Source organism: Xenopus laevis, chromosome 4L, assembly GCF_017654675.1.
Source record: "Xenopus laevis strain J_2021 chromosome 4L, Xenopus_laevis_v10.1, whole genome shotgun sequence".
NCBI classification, from domain to species: domain Eukaryota; kingdom Metazoa; phylum Chordata; class Amphibia; order Anura; family Pipidae; genus Xenopus; species Xenopus laevis.
The window spans coordinates 100,232,423-100,254,610 of NC_054377.1; the positions used below are offsets into that span (position 1 = coordinate 100,232,423).

General features: G+C 38.3%; 1 protein-coding gene across 2 annotated transcripts in view; it reads left to right on the forward strand.

Moving 5' to 3' along the window:
• The first annotated feature begins 4,213 nt into the window (after positions 1-4,213).
• Positions 4,214-22,188, forward strand: part of dipk1a.L (divergent protein kinase domain 1A L homeolog) — a 47,935-nt gene continuing 29,960 nt past the window's right edge. The window contains exon 1 of one of the 2 annotated variants that reach the window (XM_018256807.2): positions 4,214-4,394. The gene's annotated coding sequence lies outside the window, so the exon portion shown is untranslated. The remainder of the gene's footprint in view (positions 4,395-22,188) is intronic. The other variant, XM_018256805.2, reaches the window with a different exon arrangement.

Below are 22,188 nucleotides of genomic sequence, written 5' to 3' on the forward strand. Positions count from 1 at the left end.
TACATTGTTCGGGGGGTTTTAGTTTTCCTTTAAAGGGATTAAAGGGATTCTGTCATGATTTTTATGGTGTAGTTTTTATTTCTAAATTACACTGTTTACACTGCAAATAATTCACTCTACAATATAAAATATACCTGTACTTTCTGAACCAATAAGTGTATTTTTTTAGTTGTAATATTGGTGTGTAGGCAGCCATCTCAGGTCATTTGCCTGGTCATGTGCTTTCAGAAAGAGCCAGCACTAGGACGGAACTGCTTTCTGGCAGACTGTTGTTTCTCCTACTCAATGTAACTGAATGTGTCGCAGTGGGACCTGAATCTTAGTATTGCTGTTCTTAGATCTACCAGGCAGCCATTATTGATGTGACATCCTGTTGTTAAAAAATTTCAAATGAAACATTTTTTTTAAAAAGCATTTATTGTATGATTACTAGATATCGATTATAAGCTGCTCCTTCCATTAATGACATGGCAGTTACTTTATGCCTAAATTAGTCTATATTGTGAAAATGTGGCATCCTTAAAAAGCTCCTATCTGTCGTTCTAATCATCTGTAAGGGGTTATTTATTAAAGTTTGAGTAATGTTTTCTCAAAACATGAGTTTTTTGAGGGTAGTTTTACTAAAACATCTTGAACTCAAATATTATGCCTCGAAGTTGCTAAAAGCCCAAATCCAAAAATACTCCATCTAAAACCTGTTGAGGTTGTGTAGAAGTCAATGGCAGAGGCCCCTTTAACCGTTAGAAGATATTTTTTGTTTTCATGACTTTCAGGTGTTTTACGGTGATTTGAAAACTTGATAAATTTGAGGTATTCGAGGTTTTTTAGCCTATAAACTTATATATTCTAAGTATTAAAGTTTCTCCCTGATTGCATTCAATGGAGTTTTTTACATTTGTTTTTTTTCATAAATAAGCAAACATTCGAGTTGTGTGTTTATTCAAGGTAGAAAAAAATCGCAAACTTGATCTTTTAATAAATAACCCCCTAAATGTAGTTGATAAAAGGAAAGGGGCACGCTAGTCTGTGACAGCTAGTTGACATCTTCACTCCCAAGGGAGGCTGAACAAAGGCATGGATATCTGCCTCCAAATGCATTTACCAAACAGGAAAGGAAAAGTGATTGGACCCGTCTACTTTGATATGTTAAATTTAGGATTTAAAAAGATGAATGCCATAGTCAACAGTGTTAGTGACCTTGAGAAAGTTAAGATGTTGAAAAGCGTATCAGTCTTCAAATTCAATCCATAATCTTCTGACGGATAGTGGCATTAAGCAATTACTACTGCAATCCAACGTCTACCAAGGCACACAAATGTCAATTAATGCTGTTAAACTGGCTGATTCAGAATAACTCATAAACAATTTTAACTTGGCTATTGTCCCTGGGAAGGTGCAGCTTGTTGGCTGCAGGGGAAGGGGGAACAAGAGTTAGAAGGTGCACATTTTTGTACCACAGGGTAGTCTGAATTTCTCCTGCCTTTCAAAACACTGTGATCATTTGGGAGTATTAGGTCATACATCCACAAAGTATACACCCCAGGTTAAATACAATTCCGTATTTTAAGTATTCTGTATGTGTGTTTTTTTAAACAGTATCTATTTATGTATTTATTGATAATCATTTTAATTAACTAATTGGTAGCCGTAATTAAGCTTAATTAAGTAACTGAGGGGTATAAGGGTGTGCTAGCAGTAGGGGGTCATTGTCTTCCCTTTTATAATTTATTATTATTAATTACAGGAAATAACTACTAGATTTAGACAAACAGTGCAAGAAAAAAAAATAAAACGGTGAAAATTGAATGGCTACATAATACATGAAGTAATACTATATGAATAAACAGGGTATAGTTTATTGCTCTCAAAGCACATTGACAGGAATTATTAATATTGCATGTATTTTTAGAGCGCCAACATATTGCGCATCGCTGGAATGAGATTTATTGTGTCTTCACAAGAAACATGCAGCAAAGAAGCACCCTTGCATAAGTATATATGTGAGTCCAAAAATGATTGGACATCACAACTACCCAATATTTATATAAATGTAAATGCCATGCTTCTGATTCAAGACTTTTTCACAATCACAGCTTGCCCATTCAGTTATTTACTGTGGCCATTCATAGTACTGGCTTGTAAATACTTGCCTAGTAGGTGGCAATTCAAGATGTCTTGTTTCCAAGACCTACTTATATATAATAGATCCCTGATTTTACATTTCCCAACAGACAGAGGTAAAATCTGAGTTCCAGATAAAAGGAACTCAGATGTAAAGCCCTTAGGTTTTGTACAATTATATGGACATGGAACTCCTCTGTGACTTATAAAATCCTTATATTTTACATTAGGAGATACGTTATTCACTATATATTTATAGTGTGCACAATCAAAGCCTGCTATGGAGTTCTCACTGCATCAAATAAAGGTTAATAAATATAGCTACTGCTCTTGGAGGGGTTGGTCACCTTTAAATTAACTTTTAGTATGATGTAGACTCAGAGAATGATATTCTGAGCCAATTTCCAATTGGGTTTTTATTTTATTTTTTATTATTTGTGGCTTTTGAGTTATTTAGCTTTTTATTCTGCAGCTCTCCAGTTTGTAATGTCATCAATCTGGTCAAAATTACCCTAGCAACCATGCATTGATTTGAATGGGAGACTGAAATATGACTAAGAGGCTTTAATATGAATAGGAAGATCTGTATAGAAAGATGAATAATAAAAAGTAGCAATAACATTTGTAGCCTTACAGAGCATTTGTTTTTAAATGGGGTCAGTGAAAGCTGGAATAAGTCAGAAGAAGATGAAGGCAAATAATTCAAAAACTATAAAAAAAATAAAAAATAAAGGTCAGTTGAAAAGTTGCTTTGAATTAGCCATTCTAGAACATACCAAAAGTAAAATTTAAAGGTGAACCATCTATTGGGTAAGCTTCCATAGTCCATGCTAGCAAGCTGTAAACTAGTTATGGCAACTTGCCTAAAGTTTTCTGGTAGCCAACTGGTTTTGGACCCCTTCTCCTGCATCAGGACTGGACTGACAATTAAAATAGGCCATGACATTTCAGTTACACAGAACCCCTCCGCCAGCCCAATAAATAGTGACGGTCAGCCTCTGTGGCATTTGCCAGAACCCACAAATTGCCAGTCTGGGCCTGTCCTACATGAACAACAACCCAGTCTCCCACTGCCAGTGCATTGAAACCAAATCAAAGCTAACTACAGGGGGGCCTAAACCCTATTGAAATGACCACAGATACATGCAGCATTGGGCAGAGCTGAGGGTGTGACAATAAAACCCAGCAGCTTTTCCTTTCAACTTTTAAAGGCTAGTTTGGTCATTAAAATTCAAATCTATTTTCTGCTGTGACTGTGTGAACCATTCCCAATTCCAATAGCTTAGCTTGCCATAGGGCTGCTCGACCTGGAAGGAATGTTCAAGGTGCCAGAATGATAATGAAAGCATAAAGCAGGCCCAACCCGCTCTCTGGACGATTCATTTTCCGTCATCAAACGAACCAGTATGGCAACTCCCTTGCATAAAGGCAATAGTGCAAACATGATAGTCTCGGCTATAATTCTCACAACGTTTTTTCAGAAGAAGAGGCAAAATTAAAGAGAACATTTGCAGAAAACTTGTATTCAGTGTTTTTAAACAACACCCCTATATATATTAGCAATTGTACATTCACATACCTCCCGACGGTCTGATTTGGAGCAGGAACAGTCCTGCTTTTGACAGCTCAACCCGCAGTCCCGGATTGTTACTGAAGTATCCCACTTTCTCTTTGATCTCCTGCACTGAAACAGATACATTCTAACTTAACTAGCTTTTGGCAGAGCCCAGAATAGATACTTATGTAACAATTTAAGGTAAGGAGGTCTCTTGGGGAACCTGACAATTGACCCTCATCAGCCAAACTGTAATAACCAATAAAAACCACAGAAATGTGCTCATACTTCCATAACCTGCCAAATTAGTGTAATAGGACATGCTCATTAGGGGGTGTGGTCATAGAATTGGCGGGTCTTTTTGTTCATATTTCTAAACTGTTGGGAGGTATGCATTGCATTCACTTTCATTGTTATACAGTTAGTTCATAAGACTTTGTTGTCGATGAAATACAATCCGCCTGCTCCTCGGGCTCCGCTCCAATAACTCATACAGCAACTTCACACGACGCCCAAGGCTGTCCCTTTACTATGCCGGGAATTCAGCATCTGCAGGAAAGACCGCGAGAAGCCGGCAGCTGGTCGAATCTCGCGAGATCACTGCAGTCTCCAGCAGCGAGCTTCCCCGGAGCTCCTCTACTAGCTTATGTGCAGCGCTCACAGTGCAGAAGCAGCTTCAGCCGCAGGCGCGTTCCTGACCATGCGAGCTCCAGCCCAGGTAATCCCTTCTCACTCACTATCCTCTCACTATGGCATTAAACCTCTGCCTCGGATAGAGGGATGTGGAGCCCAGACTGGCCAGCTGGAGTTTCTTGGCACGATTATCATTTACTGCCAATACTCTGGCGTTTGCATTGCTTTTCATTTGGAGGTTTGTCAGTGGTAGAATGAAGAAGGACTAGGATGGGTCAGTGCATGCTTGTGCATCTGGTGAATCCATGTCATAATAATAGTAATAATAATCTTGTTCCTTATCAGTGCAGCCTGCAATAGAAGGCTTTTCCACGAATGCACCTTTTACAGTTACTCTTAATTCCTGCATAATAATGAATATAATGGCTGGTCTACAGCTGCAAATTCATTCTGTTTTAAACATCTGTTCCAGATAAAATGTGTCACTTTTTTCCCCTTTTTACTGTGCTTCAAATTTGCAGAACTAACCAACCCCCTGCTGGCCCTAAACTTAGAGCTGTAGTCATGATCTGCCAGCACTACACTATATACAGGGCTGGTTTCCCCTTTCTCTGCTACAACTCAGCAGTATCTTGCTGACAGTTACTTTTGGCAGAGAGAAGGTTAGGAATGCTGCGAGCAGTCAGTGCATAGTAACATGTGTGACATATTAACTGTTATTCTGGGTATCAGGAGACTTTGCTTCTGGCACAATAATGTTTCTGCTGCTTCTAGAATCCTTTTTTGTTAAACATAAACCCAGACCAGTGACACATTTAACATGTACTCTTTTAGTTCCTTGTGAAAGAATAGTTTCTGTGCAGTATTTCTTATAAAATGATGTTTATTTTTACTATTCTTATCTTGCTTCACTTGTACTTTCCTAACCTTCGTTTGCGGTACATTCTGGTACAGAAAAGGAATCTGTCATGCTGTTAGCATGTGTTTGACTTTGAAGCGGATCAGCAGCTGGCACTTTGGGGGGTGGGCTTGACAGAAAGTGTCCCATGGCAGCTGAATTTGTGCCAGTCCCAGATCAGATATGAAGTTGGCTTTGTGGTAGCACAGCGACAGACATCTGGGCTATTTTCTAACTGCTCCAAAGTGGGCAGAATGGAGTGCAGCCCACTGGCAGCTCACTGTTTCTGCTATAATCATCTTGTGTTAGATAGAACTCTCTTTATTCTGGGAATCACTCTGCTCCATAATGATTCTGGCTATAAAAGCTCTTTCACCGAACATGACTACAAGCAAGAAGGAAGTGGATACAAGTCCGAGGCTTAGCAACAGTATTGTCTCTGCAAATACAGTTGTATCAATTGCTCATTTAAAAAATTAGATCCAACTGCTCACAATAGCCCAAGAAATTCATTCAGTCACTTAGCAATCATTTATCATGGCAACACAGCAGCCCCAGTAAATCAGTCTATCTTGAACCTGCTGTGGTTGGCTATAAACCTGATCCTTTTAAAACCTTGGACATGCCTAGACAGGTCAGCGATAAACAAAGGGGACAGCCAGGAAAATCAACTTAAATTTCTGAAGCATTTCATGTTTCGACCCAGTCCGATTGCAGTATAGGTGCACTTTGTTGCAAATATTGGTTATAATGTCCCAGCTAAATGATACAATGGTTCTAACGTTAAAAACTTGAGTCCCTAGGGCAATGAAAGTGGAGTAGAAATGCAAAGCCTGCAATTTTATCTAGGCATGCCTAAATAAAGAAAAAATAATATGTTGCAAGCAAAACAACAAATCAAAAGCAATAGTTTATAGTATAATAACATATCCTAACAATAGTAATGTTTTCAGACTGACTAAAGCTGGCCATAGATGCAAAGATCCGATCATACGAATCATCGTACGATCGAACTTCCCCATCTCCCGACCTGCCACTAACCATTCCGATCAAATAAAGTAGTAAAAGAACAGATGAGCCGATGTTCTGCCCCTGACAGCAATCGTACCAAAGTTATGTCCGACAAAAGCTGGTGAAAGTCTTACTCTGAAAATCGTACGATCCGCAATACATGCAGAGTTATTACCCGCAGCCGACAGAAAACTTTTAACCTGACCGATAGACCAAACGACTGATCTCCGCCGGACGAAAAATGTCGATTCGTACAATCTGATCTTTGCATCTATGGGCAGCTTAAAGGTTACCATTAGACAAAAACACAAAATTGAAACAAGTCTATCCAAATGGCTTTCATAGCAAAATAAGTTCAATTGCAAAAAGAGACAAAGAGTTAGAAATCAGACTATATAAATTTGAACTCCAGCATGTCTTAGTACCCCCCTCCCTCTAAACTGTCTGCAGGGAAAAAAATATAGATATATAAAGTCAGATAGCGAAATGTCTTTCTGTCCAGCTTGGGCGTGTCAATATTGAAAAACATACCAATAAATTTTTTATAGCTCTAAAAATGCACCTGGCTTGTGTTTTGCTCAGACTGTGTGAGGTTTGTTAAAGACTAGAATTGAAGGGCATATAGTGCTGACATGTATGCATGGTGCTTTTATAGATTATAGTTTATGCAACATAGATTATATAACAGTTACATCAGTGTGAATCTGACAGTGATGAGGATCCCATCAACCTGTTTATATGTTTTTGAGTCTTGGAGGACACCAGAGTACCTCGTGTCCAGCCAACGAATAACACTGAGCCACCCATACAGTTGCATGCAGGCTTAAAGAGGTTGTTCACTTTTAAATTAACTTTTAGTATAATGTAGAGAGTGATATTCTGAGACAATTTGCAATTGGTTTCATTTTTTCTTATTATTTGTGGGTTTTGAGTTATTTAGCTTTTTATTCGGCAGCTCTCCAGTTTGCAATCTATCTGGTTGCTAGGGTCCAAATTTCCCTAGCAACTATGAATGAATGAATAAGAAACTGGAATATAAATAGGATAGGACCTGAATAGAAAGGAGAGCAATCAAAGGTTGTAATAACAATAAATCTGTAGCCTTACAGAGTATTTGTTTTTAGATGGGGTCAGAGTTAGAAGAAGAGGGCAAATTATTCAAAAACTATACAAAATAAATAATGAAGCCCAATTGAAAAGTTGCTGAGAATTAGCCATTCTATAACATAGTAAAATTTCGCTTAAAGGTGATCCACCCCTTTAAATATTTGATAACTGAAACTATTGAAAAGGCTCAAGCTTTGTTCCTGTTTGAAGGCGATATAGTCATGTTTCCAGATACATAACATATACAAAAATTCATCAGTTAAAGGGGAAGTTCACCTTGCAAACCATTTCTATCCTTTATTTATGACCATATACCTAATATTTAAACGGGTGGTTCACCTTTAAGTTAACTTTTAGTATATTATAGAATGGCTAATTCTAAACAACTTTTAAACTGGCCATCATTTTTTAATTTTTATTTTTTCTGAATTATTTGCCTTCTTTTTCTGACTCTTTCCAGCTTTCTAAAAACAAATGCTCTGTAAGGCTACAAATTTGTTGTTATTGCTACTTTTTATTACTTCTCAAGTTCTCTTTCTATTCAGGCCCTCTCCTTTTCATATTCTAGTGCAGTGATCCCCAACCAGTAGCTCGCGAGCAACATGTTGCTCTCCAACCCCTTGGATGTTGCTCTCAGGGTCCTCAAATCACGTGCTTATTTTTGAATTCCAAGCTTGAAAGCAAGTTTTAATTGCATAAAAACTAAGTATACTGCCAAGTTGAGCCTCTTGTAGGCTGCCAGTCCACAAAGGGGCTACCAAATAGCAAATTATATACTTTATTTGACACCCCAAGGAACTTTTTTCATGCTTGTGTTGCTCCCCAACTCTTTTTACATTTGAATGTGGCTCACAAGTAAAAAAAAGGTTGGGGACTCCTGTTCTAGTGTCTTATTTAAATCAATGCATGGTTGATAGGGTAATTTAGACTCTAGCAACCAGCTGAAATTGGAAACTGGAAAGCTGCTAAATTAAAAAAAAAAAACACATAATAAAAATAAAAAACTCAGAATATCATTCTCTACATCATACTAAAAGTTCATTTTCAAGGGGTTGTTCACCTTCCAACACTTTTTTTCAGTTCAGTTGGTTTTAGATCACCTATGTGATTTCTATATATGACCGTTTTTCTAATTTTGAAGCGTAAGTCTAATTTTTCACCTTTCTAAAACTGCTCTGGGAAGGGGGGATGCTGAACCTCTAAACTGTTCTAAATTGATACATTAGTTGATTCATTTCCTATCTTTGTCCCTGATGAGCAGAATCCCTTAGTTTAATTTAAGATAGCTGTTAGAATTGATATCATTGTTGCTAATACTTACGGAACGCATTTTAGGACAAACTGCAGTCACACCTCTGTGCTGCCCACATTTGCTGTTGCAATCTCCCCCCCTTGTGGCTCATTCCTCAGCCCTCCCTCCTCGGTCTTCAGACCTTCCTACTCAGCCCTCATTACGAAAGCCCTCCCTCCTCAGCTCATAAGCCAGGCTAAGAGCTGAGGAGGGAGGGCTGAGGATGGAGGGCAGCATGGAGGTGTCACTGCAATTTCTTCGGATAAGTGAGTAGAATAAGAGACGAGTCTGCATACTTCTTCTTTACGAGAGCGCATGCAGGAGCATGTGTTTTACAGATGATGTCCTAAAATGCGTTCCGTAAATACTCCAGAGATGCTGCTGGGTATACTGTATCAACTAAATGTTACAAAATTGTAACAGCGCAGAATCTGCTCCTGGATCACTGAGCTGTCAGACTGAAACACCAGAGACAGGAACATTAAATTTTAAACTTAGATTTTGGAAAAACGGTAAACAATAAAGTAAAATGGAAAGCAATTGAATGTTTTTATTATGGTGGTTAATACATTTTGTTTTAGCAGTGGAGGCATGTCAGCAAATGTACCAGTTGTAATCAATTCCTCTGTGACTTAGTAAAGCTTACTAAGCATGCTTAGTAGTGTCCGAAGCTTCTAATGCATTATATGTAACAGTTTAGTGCAAAACCTCCACTCCCCACTTCTGAAAGCATGAGAAAACGATAGCCCATGTATAAAGCCATCCCTAAATAAATATGTTGGGTAAGTTTGCAAATACTAAAGTGAGGACTGCATTGGTGTGATCCACTTCCAATTTGTCCCTGTGGGCCTGTCATTTCATCTTATAATAAACTTGTTTGCTGACCTCATCAAACAAGCGAGTATAGCCAGCTTTAGAAACGCTTTGGAAAAACAGAGTGCAATTGAATAAAGTCATTATCTATACTGGATTATTAGAAAATAATTCAAATAAATTTGAAAAGTGAACTGCCTCGTTAAACATTTGCATATGCAAATTAGGGGTGGGACGGGGAAAACATTTTTTACTTCTTTGTTTTGTGACAAAAAGTCACATTTGCATATGCAAATTAGGATTCGGTTCGGCCGGGCAGAAGGATTCCTGCCCGAATTCCAAACCGAATCCTGGGTTCGGTGCATCCCTACAATAAACATATTTAAAATCAATTTGCTACACATCTTCTATTCCAGTTTGGACTGCAAGCCATGTATATTTGTTGACATCTATATTTAGATGTGAACAATATTAAACCTTTTGAAATATTTTTTTAATGTTCCAATACTGTATATTCAGTGGCAGTGGAAAATATACAATAGGCAGTTAGTTTTGCTCATCCTGGGATCAGTGCCGTGATTATGTGTTACTGGGCCCTGCAGCAAATTAATTTTAGAGCCCCTCGAAGTTACCAGACGTGGACATATGTTTTTTTAAAGGAAAACTATACCCCCAAAATGAATACTTAAGCAACAGATAGTTTATATCAAATTGAATGACATATTAAAGAATCTTACCAAACTGGAATATATATTTACATAAATATTGCCCTTTTACATCTCTTGCCTTGAACCACCATTTCGTGACACTATCTGTGCTGCCTCAGAGATCACCTGACCAGAAATACTACAACACTATCTGTAACAGGAAGAAGTGAGGAAGCAAAAGGCAGAACTCTGTCTGTTAATTGGCTCATGTGACCTTACATGTGGTTTGTATGTGTGCACAGTGAATCGTACGATCTCAGGGGGCGGCCTTTATTTTTTAAAATGGCAATTTTCTATTTATGATTACCCAATGGCACATACTACTAAAAAAGTATATTATTATGATAATGGTTCATTTACATGAAGCAGGGTTTTACACATGAGCTGTTTTACTCAGTATCTTTTAATAGAGACCTACATTGTTTGGGGGGTATAGTTTTCCTTTAAGTTATTTATTTCCGATGTGCTATTTGAAAACCAATTACATATGGGAAAAAAAATAAATTTGGGGAAAAAAATCTTAAAGCTGAACTATCCTTTTATGCCATTTTGGTGAGATGAAAGAATACATTTTTGCTCTACTAGAAGCCAAGCATAAAGTCTAATGACCCTAACTATTTGCATTTCTTGCTGTTCTTGGAACTATGTTTGACTGGCTGATGCAACAATGATCGCAAACCTTGTTGGGGATCCTTACCAAAGTTTGCACCACAAAGGGTAATTTGAGTCTAAAATCCTCTGTTTTGGCCTTTGCCCTGTGCTGCGATATTTTATAAGTTTAGTGCTACAAAGTCTCAGGATAGATGCACTATGTATGATAATTCAAACATTTATCTAGGTTATAAAAAAACAACTACTTTTTATCAAATACCAAATCCCCCATCAAAGATTCAGTCGTACATTTAACCAGATATAAACTCTAATTCAGATTTGTGGAAAAATCTACTATATTTGCATTAATTGATAAGCTTATCTTCAATTACCTTGTACTTTAAAGTCACATGATTTTCTGCGTCTGGATATGCTAAATAGCATTGCAAGTTTCTCTGTAAAATAGATCTCTAGGGCACCTTGAGGTGGGAGATATTGGGTTGATGGCGATCATTTGGCCCTTTGGCCAAACAATCGGCTCATAGAACGCTGTAATGTAGATGCCAACAGGACTTTTAAACTTGTTAGATATCCCAGTTTGGGCCAAAGATCTATTTAATAAGCCATCTGACAGGGCCCATGGGCAAATAACATAGTAACATAGTAAGTTAGGTTTAAAAAAGACAAACGTCCATCAAGTTCAACCTTTTAACCTTTTAACTCTATTTTAACCTGCCTAACTGCTAGTTGATCCAGAGGAAGGCAAAAAAAAAAACATTTGAAGCCTCTCCAATTTTCCTCAGAGGATGAAAAATTCCTTCCTGACTCCAAAATGGCAATAGGACTAGTCCCTGGATCAACTTGTAATGTGAGCTATCTTCCATAACCCTGTGTTCTCTCACTTGCTAAAAAGCCATCCAACCCCTTCTTAAAGCTACAGTATCTAATGTAAGCATCTCTGAACTGAGGTGGGGTCCTTCGGCACGACCTGTCTGCTACATACAATGCTGTTCTCTACCCCGGCGGTTTCAGAACATTTTACACATCCATTCATGCAACTCTCACAAGTAACACCTGTTTCTAGGAGTTGCATGACACATTGGTAATCCTATCACAGTAACTACACAGAATCAACACCTCTGTGAATTTCAGAGGTCACTCTGAAGAGTTACAATGTTCCGTTGTGATTAGATTAGTGGAAGAGTTTATATGCAGAGAACTTCAGACACCAGTTGAACTGAAGAAGCTGCTCGGATGAGTAATGAAATGTCTTCAATAATTACTCGGCAAGTCCAGTTGTTTTATAATTACTTATATTAGATATACCATGACCTGGATGAATGAAAATCTTCATAGTCATATCTAATGTATCAGCCTGTATGACTGATTCAGGGAGAGAATTCCACATCTTCACAGCTTTCCCCTTATATTTTTATACATAGTTATCATATCACCCCTAAAGCGCCTCTTCTCCAGCGTAAGTTGCCAATTCGGTCTGTTGGGGCCTTATCAGTGGCCAGTTTTATTGGAGGCCAATCAAATTCTTCCCATCTCAGCAGATAAATTCTGTACAGACCTCGCTTTGTGGATTGGGATATTAACATACTGAGACTGAAAAGAGTCTTCCTAACTGTTTTCAGAAAGTAAGAAGCGCATAATTATGAATAATGTGTTGTATCCTGTAGCTTTAAGGTTTGCTTTTACTGTACCAAGGGACATTAGCTTATACTTTGAAAACCAGCCAAGGCATTTTATTATTCTTCCACCAAAAAACGTTTTCAGACCGGAATACACATTTTAAATGGTAAATAGAAATATTGCTTTTACAACTATTAAACAATGATACTGATTGTAAACTATAGAAGCCCCAGGTTGATAGTAAGCATTGTTCTTTTGTGAAATGGCAGATTAACTATATTGCCATGAAATAGAAACCTTTTCTTTATTGGGAAGTTTAGTGTTTTTCTGTAATGTGATCAAGCTCCTTTGGGCAAGATGAAGTCAATATACAGGCAGTTCATCAAAAGACTTCGGTCGTATATCAGTTTTATTATACTGAGTGGCTGCTTGGTTGTCTCTCGAAATCATTACAATGTTTTTATATATTTTGTTTTATATTTTGAAGCAGTCTATTTTATTTTTTACATGGTCCTCATGAGCCCAGTTTTTTTTATTTTGATGTCTGAATAACCTAGCTGAAACACCAGGGCAGGAAAAAAATTATTAGGGGCAGATTTACTAAGGGTCGAATATCGAGGGTTAATTAACCCTCGATATTCGACTAGGAACTAAAATCGTTCGACTTCGAATATCGAAGTCGAACGATTTAGCGCTAATCCTACGATCGAACGATTAATTCCTTCGAATCGAACGATTCGAAGGATTTTAATACAACCATCGAAGGAATATCCTTCGATCAAAAAAACGCAGGCAAGCCTATGGGGACCTTCCCCATAGGCTAACATTGACTTCGGTAGCTTTTAGCTGCCGAAGTAGGGGGTCGAAGTTTTTCTTAAAGAGACAGTACTTCGATTATCGAATGGTCGAATAGTCGAACGATTTTTAGTTCGAATCGTTCGATTCGAAGTCGAAGTAGTAGTCGAAGGTCGAAGTAGCCCATTCGATGGTCGAAGTAGCCAAAAAAACACTTCGAAATTCGAAGTTTTTTTAATTCGAATCCTTCACTCGAGCTTTGTAAATGTGCCCCTTAATGTATGGAAAGCATCTCTGTTTTGTACATCCTTCTTATGTTCCTAATTATTATTTGTTTTTTTAGTGTATGCTATTGGGGAGTTTCCATTGATATGTCAGTGTCACGAACGCCGCCCGGAGCAGTTCCAGGAGCTCCGGGCGGCGCGTCTATTCCTTCCGGCGTCGCTCCCAAAATGGCGGCGCCCATGGCCTCCACGTGGGTAGCGGCGCCGGCGCAAACACGCCAGCGCATCGACGCCGGCGTCAGGACGTCAATGACGTCACTATGGTGCCAAATTCAAACTTAAAAGCGCAAACTAGACGCCAGAATGGCGCCCAAGTATAGGATCCATTTCCTACATGTTTCCTGGGTTTCCTGTGAACTAATAAGATATTATCTTGCTTCTGATCGTTGCCTGACCCCTTTGCCTGGACTTTGGACTTCGCTTGTTATTCTGCATGCCTTTTGAACTCTTGCCTGGACTTTGTTAAATCGTTTGATTACCCTTTGGATACCGCGACCTTGATTCCACAGTGGGCTTCCTCCTTGATCCAGACTACCTCCCTGGAGGGAGCTCCCGGCTCCCTGACAGTCAGATTTGATATAATTTATTATAAGAATTATTGCAAGTTACTTTTCATATTGAAGTGCTTTTAATGCAGCGTAATTTCGCTGTTAGCTGTAATTCCAAACGGATTGATGACTGTTTCTGTGTAATATACAGTTCTGTGAATGCTGTGTATAGACTAGCCATGTCATAAAATTCAGAAGGAGTGTGTATCTCTCAGAAGTAACTCAACCATAAGATAGGAAATAGCACTATTATTTTGGGTTGGTTTGTTTGCTCTGAGCTGTTTCTAGATATTTTAAACTTATTATATACAGGAACCATAATGTTACTGTTTTTACTCATCTGTGGCCACATATTGTGCATGTGTAAGTGTTTCACTGACTACTAATGATCCAAAGTTGTGCATAGAATGCAAAAATGCATACTGTATAAAGCTCCTCATAGATTGGACAGTTTTATGTAGAAAATGTGCTCTGATGTATGTCAAGGTTTGGGACTTATTTGGTTTCCCAGCCCAGAGTCAGCAACAGTAGAAATAGCGCCCTGTATGATGTAGTGCAATGGGAGCCCCTCAAAATGAGAAAAGCACTATAGAAATTGAATAAAGTATTTTTATGCTCATTGTATACCTAGGGGCTAATATATAAACTTACATTCACTTTTGTATTCCAAGTACGGTATGTATACTGAAGGATTGCGTGCCTCCCTGCCATATGGCACCATGCTCATCTGTACAGGTTGCAAACCCCATTGGACAGGCTGCCATCTATGACCAGCTTTTACAGGCAATGCATCCTCTGATCTGTTAAAGGATAACTAATCCCTAAAAATGAATATGACTGGTAATGCCAAATGTTATATACTGACCTTAATGCTAAAGGTTCAGCATCTCTGTAACAGTAATGATCCAGGCCTTCAAGGGGCAAGCCATCTTGAATTTTGTTAGTGTCACGCACATGCTCAGTGTGCTGTAGGCAGCTGTTGAGATGCAAAGGTTAAGGGTTGTCACGAATAATTAAGCAGACATTGAGGTTTGGCTGCCTGCTGCTAACTGCACTGATTTTTGAGCTACCATGTAATGCATATATGAATTGCTTACTATTTAGCATTGTTTTGTGAGATTTAAATGCTATATTTTCTGTATTTTGTGAGATCATGTAAATGACAGCAGCACAGAGCATGTGCAAGAAGGGGAGCTACTTGGACAAATTTGGAGGCACAGATCTTTGCTGTCACTGTTTAAAGGAGAATTCAATAGTAAAAAAACCCTACCCCCCAACCCTACTTAGACCCCCCTCCTCCCCCCAAACCTAGCTGCCGCTCTGGGAAACGAACTTTTTACTTACCCCCTCGGTGCAGATTCAGGTATCGCAGTTCACTGCAGCCATTCAGGGTCTTTGTGTCTTCTTCCGGTCCTTGGGCAATTTCCGTCCATTTCGGCGTATGTGCCAGCGAATGCGCCAATTAGCCGCTCTCAGTCTAAGATTACCGAAGACGTGGAAGATGGCTGCTGTGAATTGCAATCCCTGAATCTGCACCGTGGCGTAAGTAAAAGGTATGGGGCATTTCCCGGGTGGGGGGTGCGCTAGGCTGGGGGGGAGGAGGGGTCTATGTAGGGTAGCGGGGTAGGGTTTTTTTTAGTTAACGGTTATATTCGGTCACCCAGACACAAAAATCTGTATAATAAAAGTCCTTGCTATAATTTTGAAATTCCAGACTGAAGGAAACAAGATTCAAATAATTTATATATTGTAATTAAAGTTCATTTTGCTTGACTAATGTGATAAAATAGGATTTTGAATAGGTGACAGGTCCCCTTTAAGTGCTGTTCTTACCTGGGGCTAAAGTGCAAAATATAATGTGCATCATTTCTACCCTACTTTGTTACACTTTATTTCGCCCAGTTCCATAGGATGTAGTACTGAAAAATTCCAACCTCTTTACACAGTCCCAGCTAAAAGCTCTCTCTACACTGTGAAGGGTCAGATATTTGGTAAACTCCATGTATTACTGTTATTTTTGAAGATAAAACTACACACTCTAGGACCATTTTTTATTTCAAGGATCAAATGCTTTTGTTTTTGTTCGTTGTTTGTATATTTTGTTCTTCCTATGTTTAAAAACAGGATTTCTATTACTTCATATGGTAGTATGGAACACCCTAACATGCATGTTCGGCAGCTTCCCCTCTTTATTTATCCATTAACCTTCCAACAGACTTTGCACCACTAATAACCCACATATGTCGGGGACTCTGGACTGAAAACTTAATATGAACGCTCTGTTGAGATCATGCTTGTAACACTTGGAATTCTGTTAGTTTGGATTATTAAAAAAAAAATTCTAAAAAAAAAAAAAAAATGTTGCAATTAGAGAAAGGTCCAGGTTCTCCTTAAGAGCAATACTTGTACTACATGTATAGGATCCATTATCCAGAAACCCGATATCTAGAAAGTTATCAATTACGGAAAGGCGGTCTCCCATAGACTCCATTATAATCAAATAATACAAATTTTTAAAAATGATTTCCTTTTTCTCTGTATTAATAAAACAGTACCTTCTACTTGATCTCAACTAAGATATAATTAATCCTTATTAGAAGCAAAACCAGCCTATTGAATTTATTTAATGTTTACACGATTTTCTAGTAGACTTAAGGTATGAAGATACAAATTATGGAAAGACCCGTTATCCGGAAAGTCCCAGGTCCTGAGCATTCTGGATAATAGGTCCCATACCTGTATTAGAATAATAGTTATCACACTTTCCTTGTAGAGTAGATTACCAAAACTAGGGTTGGATTTAGCAGGGTTCATGAAACTGTGATTCTTTTAATTTTGGTGTTGTAGTTCCCACAATATGAATGAATGAATGTTGCAGTTATTTCTAACTACATAAGGTTGTCTTCAAGGATAAATACAGGTGGGACAGAACGGGAACCAAATAGCCATCTCATAATTTCGTCAGATTCCAATAAATATCTATTTAGCTTTGCATTGAAATTCTGGTAACACATAAAGCTTGCTTTAAATGGGGATTACGTGAAAAGATCAGAACAAGTAATGGGGGAGGTCTCAGAGACATCAGTTGCTTTAGGCCAGGGCCAGACGATGGCAGATCTCGGCCTGCGTTCCTCCGCAGGTTGAGAATCCGCTGATCTGCCTGCACCGAGAAGCATTGTTTCCACTTGGGTGTAGACAGATGTGGCGGATCATTTCAGAGATGAAATGTGACACTTTTCATTTAACGCAGAAATGTGCTCACAGTTAAAAAGGTAAGGGGAGCAGCAGGGCAGCACATTCTCCACCAGAGGTTAATCTGCATTTCTATCTGGTCCTAGCATCCCATGCATTGCACGGTTCTAGGAATATATTTGTTCTCAAAATAACACAATAAATTAGATAAATGTTTGGATTATATTTAATGTGACCATGGGATGCTGCTAATGAAATGAAAGCAAATATATTTTAATTAGAAACACAGTGTAAATGTTAAATTATTATGCAAGATGGGGAATTCCATGTGCTAAACAAAGACAATGGGGAAATTGTTCATACAGAACCTATACAGTGAATCTTATATTTACACTGCTAAGAGTATCAAAGAAAAACACCTGCCCAGCAAATTGCAGGTGTAATATAACAGAAGTGACTCATTTATGTAGAGCTGAAATCATTATAAGAGTATTTAAAGGCTCAGAAATTGTACGTAACAGTTGCACCCCTAGTCCAGCTGCAGTACTAAATGAGTATGCACTTGTGGCAGGTGCAGTGGGCTAGATAAGGCTGAACACAAGAGAAGAGCAAATGAAGAGCGGAAAAACAAGGTAGAATAGTTGGTGAATATGGCTGAACTGGGCAAGAAAGGGAAAGTAGCACACAGAAAAGTAAATCATTGACCATCTACATTTCTGCCCCAAGAAGGTTACTTAAAGGAAAACTATACCCCCCAAACAATGTAGGTCTCTATTAAAAGATACTGAGTAAAACAGCTCATGCGTAAAACCCTGCTTCATGTAAATGAACCATTATCATAATAATATACTTTTTTAGTAGTATGTGCCATTGGGTAATCATAAATAGAAAATTGCCATTTTAAAAAATAAGGGCCGCCCCCTGAGTTCGTACGATTCACTGTGCACACATACAAACCACATGTAAGGTCACATGAGCCAATTAACAGACAGAGTTCTGCCTTTTGCTTCCTCACTTCTTCCTGTTACAGTTAGTGTTGTAGTATTTCTGGTCAGGTGATCTCTGAGGCAGCACAGATAGTCATGAAATGGTGGTTCAAGGCAAGAGATGTAAAAGGGCAATATTTATGTAAATATATATTCCAGTTTGGTAAGATTCTTTAATATGTCATTCAATTTGATATAAACTATCTGTTGCTTAAGTATTCATTTTGGGGGTATAGTTTTCCTTTAATACTAGCTGGTACCCAGTACCCTAGGTTAGAAAGTGCATGTTATTGCTAGGTGGGATTGTCAGGATTCTAGATTTACAAGGATGGAAAAGAAGAGCACACCCATAATGTAAATCAGTCCCCTCATTCAATTACTTTCTCCCATGCTTACACAATATTGACTAGTAATGCCCTCCTGTGCACACACAAACAGAAGCTGTCTATTACATATTATTGCAGACCCTCTGGCTGGGTGTATACAATGAACATACAGATTATCTCTTTTATTGATATGTGCATGTAATATAAAGTAGGCCCTTCCCAAAAGAACTTATATTCATAGTATCTCCAGTACCCTTTCCCTTGTGTCACTCTTACATCTGCCCTGACTATTGTATACATTAATCCCTTTTTGTGGTTTTTACTCTGTGCGCCTCTTGCGTGTACCCTGATAATTGTAGTTTCTTCATACCATATCCATTGTCCTCCTCTTAGAACTTAGTCTTTTCAAGTAGCATTACACAATGCTAAAAAGGAAGAGGTTTTGTTTCTACAACACCTAGGCATGGGAATGAAATGTAGGCATGAAAAGCTATCTATAACATGCATTGTTTAGGCTCCTTTACATGGACCTTTTTTATGGCAGTTTCCACTTATTAAAGTCTGTGTCCCACTGTTCCAAAATGTCTTGCGTTTAAAAACATTTAGTTTGAAAGATGTACAAATCCAATAGTTAACCTTTTTTTATTTTTAGGGGGGGGGGGGGGTTTGTTGTTGATGTTAAAGTCGGAATGGCCTTTAAAACAGGTATGGCTGGCTAAACCACATACGTTTTTCTGTCTCCCTATTTAAAAAAAATCAGCTACACATGCACATATACTGGTTGGGCGTTTGGGAGGGGAATTCCTGATGATGGGACTAATATGCGATATTAAGGGCCTGGGATTCCCATGTGCATAAATAACTTGTGCATGGTGGTTGTGGGGGAGGATGACAGCCATTTTGTACTGTCACCCCTCTCTAGCTAGAGTCTCTAGCTTCATCTCTCCATACTTTGTCTATATAGATTTTTCATTTCAATAACTAGCTACTAAGGAAAACTGTCTTTATATGGGGTTGATGGCAGGGACTTTAAACAAGACACAACTGCCAAATGCTGAGCAATGCAGTAAAATGCTAGTACTTCTTTACATCATGAAGACAGAATGCTTAAATGTTACATCGTTTATAACATTTTCAATATTTGGCAGTTAAAGACAAATATTCTGCTTTTTTAAGTTTAAAAGGGGAATAGATTAAATTCTTGTGCTGCATGCAGAAATTTTTAACTACATAATTTTGGTCTGTACTTGAGGTAATAACTGTTAAAGAAATTAAGGTAAAAGTGTCCTTAATTTGTATACTTTATGGGTGCTATTTATCAAAGGTCGATTTTTAGAGGTATGTGAGGTTTTTTTTTTATACCTCGAATAAACACATAACTCAAATGTTTTCAGATTTATGAGAACTTGTATTGGAAAAACTCGAATCTGCGAATTCGGGCTTTAAAAAAACCTGTAATACTCAATCGAGTTTTTGGTGAAAAAAAAACTCGAATCGCTTGAATTAAGGATTACGAACGAAATCCACAAAAAAACCCTGAACATCATTAAAGCTGCAAACATCTTCAAATGGTTCAAGGGACCTCTGCTATTGACTTCTACATGACCTTGACCGGTTTTAGCTGGAGTATTTTCAGATTTGAGCTATTTCCAGCTTTGGGGTAAAATAAATCTAGAAAGTTTTTTTTTAACTTAACTCAAATCTTTCAGATAAAAACCAACTCGGACCTTTAATAAATAACCCCCTATGCATTCAGTGCAACCCACGTTAGTGATGCTGTTCTGGATGGTGATCACAGAAAACAGTGGTTGGTGCTCTTCTGTTCTGACATGAATTTGTGGAAGAATGTGCTTAATGACATCAGTGTAAACGTTACTTTCAGGACATGAATAAGTACACTGTTGGAAAAGCAGTGCTATACCAGATCATATATATTTGTAGAAGGCAGTCCAGAAGGAGCAAATAGAGTGGGGAAATAAACAAGAAAAAGAATATAGTAAGTTAGTTAGGTTGAAAAAAGACACACCTTCGTCAAGTTCAACCTTTTATTTTAACCTGCCTAACTGCTAGTTGATCCAGAGGAAGACAAAAAAACCTCATCTGAAGCCTCTCCAATTTGCCTCAGAGAGGGAAAAAATTCCTTCCTGATTCCAAAATAGCAATCAGACTAGTGATTGGATCAACTTGTACTATGAGCTATCTTCCCTAACCCTTCTTTCCCTCACTTGCTAAAAAGCCATCCAACCCCTTTTCAAAGCTATCTAATGTATCAGCCTGTACAACTGATTTCAGGGAAAGAATTTCACATCTTCACAGCTTTCACTGTAAAAAAAAACCCCTTCCGAAAATTGAGCCGGACCCTCTTTTCTTTTAATAGGAGTGTGTGACCTTGTGTCAGCTGGAAAGACCTACTGGTAAATAAAGCATTAGAGAGATTATTATATGATCCCCTTATATATTTATACATAGTTATCATATCACCCCTTAAGCACCTCTTCTCCAGAGTGAACATCCCCAATTTGGCCAGTCTTTCCTCATAGCTAAGATTTCCCATACCTTTTACCAGCTTAGTTGCCCTTCTCTGGACCCTCTCTCATTCAATAATGTCCTGTTTGAGAACTGGAGACCAAAACTGTACGGCATATTCTAGATGGGGCCTTACAAGTGCTCTATACAGTGGAAGAATGACCCCCTCCTCGCGTGACTCTATGCCCCTTTTAATACAGCTCAAGACCTTATTTGCCCTTGATGCTGCTGACTGGCATTGTTTGCTACAGCCAAGTTTATCATCTACAAGGACTCCAAGGTCCTTTTCCATAATGGATTTGCCTAGTACAGTCCCATTAAGGGTATAAGTGGCTTGGATATTTTTACATCCCAGGTGCATGACTTTACATTTATCAACATTGAATCTCATTTGCCACTTAGCTGCCCTGAATGCCAGTTTGTCAATATCGTGTTGCAAGGCATATTCTAGATGGTGCATTACCAGTTTATACAGCGAAAATATTTCTTGTTTGTATGTGTTATAATGGACTTCATGATTAAATAATATTGGTGAAATAGACTTTAATAGGTATCCAAGCAAGCCTTTGGAAGATCCATTTCTATCTGTTACAATAAACAAAAAGAGCTTGTGCGAGAGTTGAAGCCTTTGGAAACATGGCATTGCTAAACAAAAGAGAGATTTGGAAGACAGTTAGTGATACTGCAACAAACTAAGAGAGTCATCTTCCCCAAATGAATCCATGTAAAGAGTGCTGACCATCTCCAAGGAAAACTAGTTTAACAGGAATTGAGTAAACCTGGAAGACCCATGGGATGAAGTACACAGAAGCACCTAATGGGTGGTATTCAGTATAGTACATTACTGGAATTCAATGGATGCCTATGGGACTTGAAGTATGTCATGGTCTACAGTGAGTACTGGACAGTGTTTCATCCTGGCTACAGGATGTTTACAAACAAAGTTTAGCAGGCTATGGCCTGGTTGTCATGAAGGGCAATGGGATGTAACTGGAAGCTCTTCCATTTGGTTTAGCAACAGAATAAGAAATCAAGGAATAAGGAACAGGTGAAATATATGAAGAGACACCTTTAAGAATGGCCAGCCAGACATAACATTTATACACGCACATTTATACACGCACACCACTAACACTAACATTAGGTTAGAATAGTTAGAACACACC